The sequence below is a fragment of the Salvelinus alpinus genome, chromosome 1 (genome assembly GCF_045679555.1).
Source record: "Salvelinus alpinus chromosome 1, SLU_Salpinus.1, whole genome shotgun sequence".
NCBI lineage: Eukaryota > Metazoa > Chordata > Actinopteri > Salmoniformes > Salmonidae > Salvelinus > Salvelinus alpinus.
This window is the reverse complement of record NC_092086.1, coordinates 18,553,686-18,559,685: the sequence shown is the minus strand read 5'-3', so window position 1 is coordinate 18,559,685 and position 6,000 is coordinate 18,553,686. Positions and strand designations below refer to the sequence as shown.

General features: G+C 32.1%; 1 protein-coding gene across 1 annotated transcript in view; it reads left to right on the top strand.

Annotated features, from left to right (window-relative positions):
• Positions 1-6,000, top strand: part of LOC139570881 (protein sidekick-2-like) — a 524,727-nt gene that overhangs the window by 112,717 nt on the left and 406,010 nt on the right. The gene's annotated exons all lie outside the window — the stretch shown is intronic.

Here is a 6,000-nt window from a genome sequence, read left to right as displayed (position 1 = left end):
GTAGTGTTGTATCTAGTCTAATACATTATTACTGGTGTAATAACCACTGTGTTCAGTGTAGTGTTGTATCTAGTCTAATACATTATTACTGGAATAATAACCACTGTGTTCAGTGTAGTGTTGTATCTAGTCTAATACATTATTACTGGTGTAATAACCACTGTGTTCAGTGTAGTGTTGTATCTAGTCTAATACATTATTACTGGAATAATAACCACTGTGTTCAGTGTAGTGTTGTATCTAATACATTATTACTGGAATAATAACCACTGTGTTCAGTGTAGTGTTGTATCTAGTCTAATACATTATTACTGGAATAATAACCACTGTGTTCAGTGTAGTGTTGTATCTAATACATTATTACTGGAATAATAACCACTGTGTTCAGTGTAGTGTTGTATCTAGTCTAATACATTATTACTGGTGTAATAACCACTGTGTTCAGTGTAGTGTTGTATCTAGTCTAATACATTATTACTGGAATAATAACCACTGTGTTCAGTGTAGTGTTGTATCTAATACATTATTACTGGAATAATAACCACTGTGTTCAGTGTAGTGTTGTATCTAGTCTAATACATTATTACTGGTGTAATAACCACTGTGTTCAGTGTAGTGTTGTATCTAGTCTAATACATTATTACTGGAATAATAACCACTGTGTTCAGTGTAGTGTTGTATCTAGTCTAATACATTATTACTGGAATAATAACCACTGTGTTCAGTGTAGTGTTGTATCTATTACATTATTACTGGTGTAATAACCACTGTGTTCAGTGTAGTGTTGTATCTAATACATTATTACTGGTGTAATAACCACTGTGTTCAGTGTAGTGTTGTATCTAATACATTATTACTGGTGTAATAACCACTGTGTTCAGTGTAGTGTTGTATCTAATACATTATTACTGATGTAATAACCACTGTGTTCAGTGTAGTGTTGTATCTAATACATTATTACTGGAATAATAACCACTGTGTTCAGTGTAGTGTTGTATCTAATACATTATTACTGGTGTAATAACCACTGTGTTCAGTGTAGTGTTGTAGTCTAATACATTATTACTGGAATAATAACCACTGTGTTCAGTGTAGTGTTGTATCTAGTCTAATACATTATTACTGGAATAATAACCACTGTGTTCAGTGTAGTGTTGTATCTAATACATTATTACTGGAATAATAACCACTGTGTTCAGTGTAGTGTTGTATCTAGTCTAATACATTATTACTGGAATAATAACCACTGTGTTCAGTGTAGTGTTGTATCTAATACATTATTACTGGAATAATAACCACTGTGTTCAGTGTAGTGTTGTATCTAGTCTAATACATTATTACTGGAATAATAACCACTGTGTTCAGTGTAGTGTTGTATCTAGTCTAATACATTATTACTGGAATAATAACCACTGTGTTCAGTGTAGTGTTGTATCTAATACATTATTACTGGAATAATAACCACTGTGTTCAGTGTAGTGGTGTATCTAGTCTAATACATTATTACTGGTGTAATAACCACTGTGTTCAGTGTAGTGTTGTATCTAGTCTAATACATTATTACTGGTGTAATAACCACTGTGTTCAGTGTAGTGTTGTATCTAGTCTAATACATTATTACTGGTGTAATAACCACTGTGTTCAGTGTAGTGTTGTATCTAGTCTAATACATTATTACTGGTGTAATAACCACTGTGTTCAGTGTAGTGTTGTATCTAGTCTAATACATTATTACTGGTGTAATAACCACTGTGTTCAGTGTAGTGTTGTATCTAGTCTAATACATTTTTACTGGAATAATAACCACTGTGTTCAGTGTAGTGTTGTATCTAGTCTAATACATTATTACTGGTGTAATAACCACTGTGTTCAGTGTAGTGTTGTATCTAGTCTAATACATTATTACTGGAATAATAACCACTGTGTTCAGTGTAGTGTTGTATCTAATACATTATTACTGGTGTAATAACCACTGTGTTCAGTGTAGTGTTGTATCTAATACATTATTACTGGAATAATAACCACTGTGTTCAGTGTAGTGTTGTATCTAATACATTATTACTGGTGTAATAACCACTGTGTTCAGTGTAGTGTTGTATCTAGTCTAATACATTATTACTGGAATAATAACCACTGTGTTCAGTGTAGTGTTGTATCTAGTCTAATACATTATTACTGGAATAATAACCACTGTGTTCAGTGTAGTGTTGTATCTAATACATTATTACTGGAATAATAACCACTGTGTTCAGTGTAGTGTTGTATCTAGTCTAATACATTATTACTGGAATAATAACCACTGTGTTCAGTGTAGTGTTGTATCTAATACATTATTACTGGAATAATAACCACTGTGTTCAGTGTAGTGTTGTATCTAGTCTAATACATTATTACTGGAATAATAACCACTGTGTTCAGTGTAGTGTTGTATCTAATACATTATTACTGGAATAATAACCACTGTGTTCAGTGTAGTGTTGTATCTAATACATTATTACTGGAATAATAACCACTGTGTTCAGTGTAGTGTTGTATCTAGTCTAATACATTATTACTGGTGTAATAACCACTGTGTTCAGTGTAGTGTTGTATCTAGTCTAATACATTATTACTGGTGTAATAACCACTGTGTTCAGTGTAGTGTTGTATCTAGTCTAATACATTATTACTGGTGTAATAACCACTGTGTTCAGTGTAGTGTTGTATCTAGTCTAATACATTATTACTGGTGTAATAACCACTGTGTTCAGTGTAGTGTTGTATCTAGTCTAATACATTATTACTGGTGTAATAACCACTGTGTTCAGTGTAGTGTTGTATCTAGTCTAATACATTTTTACTGGAATAATAACCACTGTGTTCAGTGTAGTGTTGTATCTAGTCTAATACATTATTACTGGTGTAATAACCACTGTGTTCAGTGTAGTGTTGTATCTAGTCTAATACATTATTACTGGAATAATAACCACTGTGTTCAGTGTAGTGTTGTATCTAATACATTATTACTGGAATAATAACCACTGTGTTCAGTGTAGTGTTGTATCTAGTCTAATACATTATTACTGGTGTAATAACCACTGTGTTCAGTGTAGTGTTGTATCTAGTCTAATACATTATTACTGGTGTAATAACCACTGTGTTCAGTGTAGTGTTGTATCTAGTCTAATACATTATTACTGGTGTAATAACCACTGTGTTCAGTGTAGTGTTGTATCTAGTCTAATACATTATTACTGGTGTAATAACCAATGTGTTCAGTGTAGTGTTGTATCTAGTCTAATACATTATTACTGGTGTAATAACCACTGTGTTCAGTGTAGTGTTGTATCTAGTCTAATACATTTTTACTGGAATAATAACCACTGTGTTCAGTGTAGTGTTGTATCTAGTCTAATACATTATTACTGGTGTAATAACCACTGTGTTCAGTGTAGTGTTGTATCTAGTCTAATACATTATTACTGGAATAATAACCACTGTGTTCAGTGTAGTGTTGTATCTAATACATTATTACTGGAATAATAACCACTGTGTTCAGTGTAGTGTTGTATCTAGTCTAATACATTATTACTGGAATAATAACCACTGTGTTCAGTGTAGTGTTGTATCTAATACATTATTACTGGAATAATAACCACTGTGTTCAGTGTAGTGTTGTATCTAGTCTAATACATTATTACTGGTGTAATAACCACTGTGTTCAGTGTAGTGTTGTATCTAGTCTAATACATTATTACTGGTGTAATAACCACTGTGTTCAGTGTAGTGTTGTATCTAGTCTAATACATTATTACTGGTGTAATAACCACTGTGTTCAGTGTAGTGTTGTATCTAGTCTAATACATTATTACTGGTGTAATAACCACTGTGTTCAGTGTAGTGTTGTATCTAGTCTAATACATTATTACTGGTGTAATAACCACTGTGTTCAGTGTAGTGTTGTATCTAGTCTAATACATTATTACTGGAATAATAACCACTGTGTTCAGTGTAGTGTTGTATCTAGTCTAATACATTATTACTGGTGTAATAACCACTGTGTTCAGTGTAGTGTTGTATCTAGTCTAATACACTATTACTGGAATAATAACCACTGTGTTCAGTGTAGTGTTGTATCTAATACATTATTACTGGAATAATAACCACTGTGTTCAGTGTAGTGTTGTATCTAGTCTAATACATTATTACTGGAATAATAACCACTGTGTTCAGTGTAGTGTTGTATCTAATACATTATTACTGGAATAATAACCACTGTGTTCAGTGTAGTGTTGTATCTAGTCTAATACATTATTACTGGTGTAATAACCACTGTGTTCAGTGTAGTTTTGTATCTAGTCTAATACATTATTACTGGAATAATAACCACTGTGTTCAGTGTAGTGTTGTATCTAATACATTATTACTGGAATAATAACCACTGTGTTCAGTGTAGTGTTGTATCTAGTCTAATACATTATTACTGGTGTAATAACCACTGTGTTCAGTGTAGTGTTGTATCTAGTCTAATACATTATTACTGGAATAATAACCACTGTGTTCAGTGTAGTGTTGTATCTAGTCTAATACATTATTACTGGAATAATAACCACTGTGTTCAGTGTAGTGTTGTATCTATTACATTATTACTGGTGTAATAACCACTGTGTTCAGTGTAGTGTTGTATCTAATACATTATTACTAGTGTAATAACCACTGTGTTCAGTGTAGTGTTGTATCTAATACATTATTACTGGTGTAATAACCACTGTGTTCAGTGTAGTGTTGTATCTAATACATTATTACTGGAATAATAACCACTGTGTTCAGTGTAGTGTTGTATCTAATACATTATTACTGGTGTAATAACCACTGTGTTCAGTGTAGTGTTGTATCTAGTCTAATACATTATTACTGGAATAATAACCACTGTGTTCAGTGTAGTGTTGTATCTAGTCTAATACATTATTACTGGAATAATAACCACTGTGTTCAGTGTAGTGTTGTATCTAATACATTATTACTGGAATAATAACCACTGTGTTCAGTGTAGTGTTGTATCTAGTCTAATACATTATTACTGGAATAATAACCACTGTGTTCAGTGTAGTGTTGTATCTAATACATTATTACTGGAATAATAACCACTGTGTTCAGTGTAGTGTTGTATCTAGTCTAATACATTATTACTGGAATAATAACCACTGTGTTCAGTGTAGTGTTGTATCTAATACATTATTACTGGAATAATAACCACTGTGTTCAGTGTAGTGTTGTATCTAATACATTATTACTGGAATAATAACCACTGTGTTCAGTGTAGTGTTGTATCTAGTCTAATACATTATTACTGGTGTAATAACCACTGTGTTCAGTGTAGTGTTGTATCTAGTCTAATACATTATTACTGGTGTAATAACCACTGTGTTCAGTGTAGTGTTGTATCTAGTCTAATACATTATTACTGGTGTAATAACCACTGTGTTCAGTGTAGTGTTGTATCTAGTCTAATACATTATTACTGGTGTAATAACCACTGTGTTCAGTGTAGTGTTGTATCTAGTCTAATACATTATTACTGGTGTAATAACCACTGTGTTCAGTGTAGTGTTGTATCTAGTCTAATACATTTTTACTGGAATAATAACCACTGTGTTCAGTGTAGTGTTGTATCTAGTCTAATACATTATTACTGGTGTAATAACCACTGTGTTCAGTGTAGTGTTGTATCTAGTCTAATACATTATTACTGGAATAATAACCACTGTGTTCAGTGTAGTGTTGTATCTAATACATTATTACTGGAATAATAACCACTGTGTTCAGTGTAGTGTTGTATCTAGTCTAATACATTATTACTGGAATAATAACCACTGTGTTCAGTGTAGTGTTGTATCTAATACATTATTACTGGAATAATTACCACTGTGTTCAGTGTAGTGTTGTATCTAGTCTAATACATTATTACTGGTGTAATACCCACTGTGTTCAGTGTAGTGTTGTATCTAGTCTAATACATTA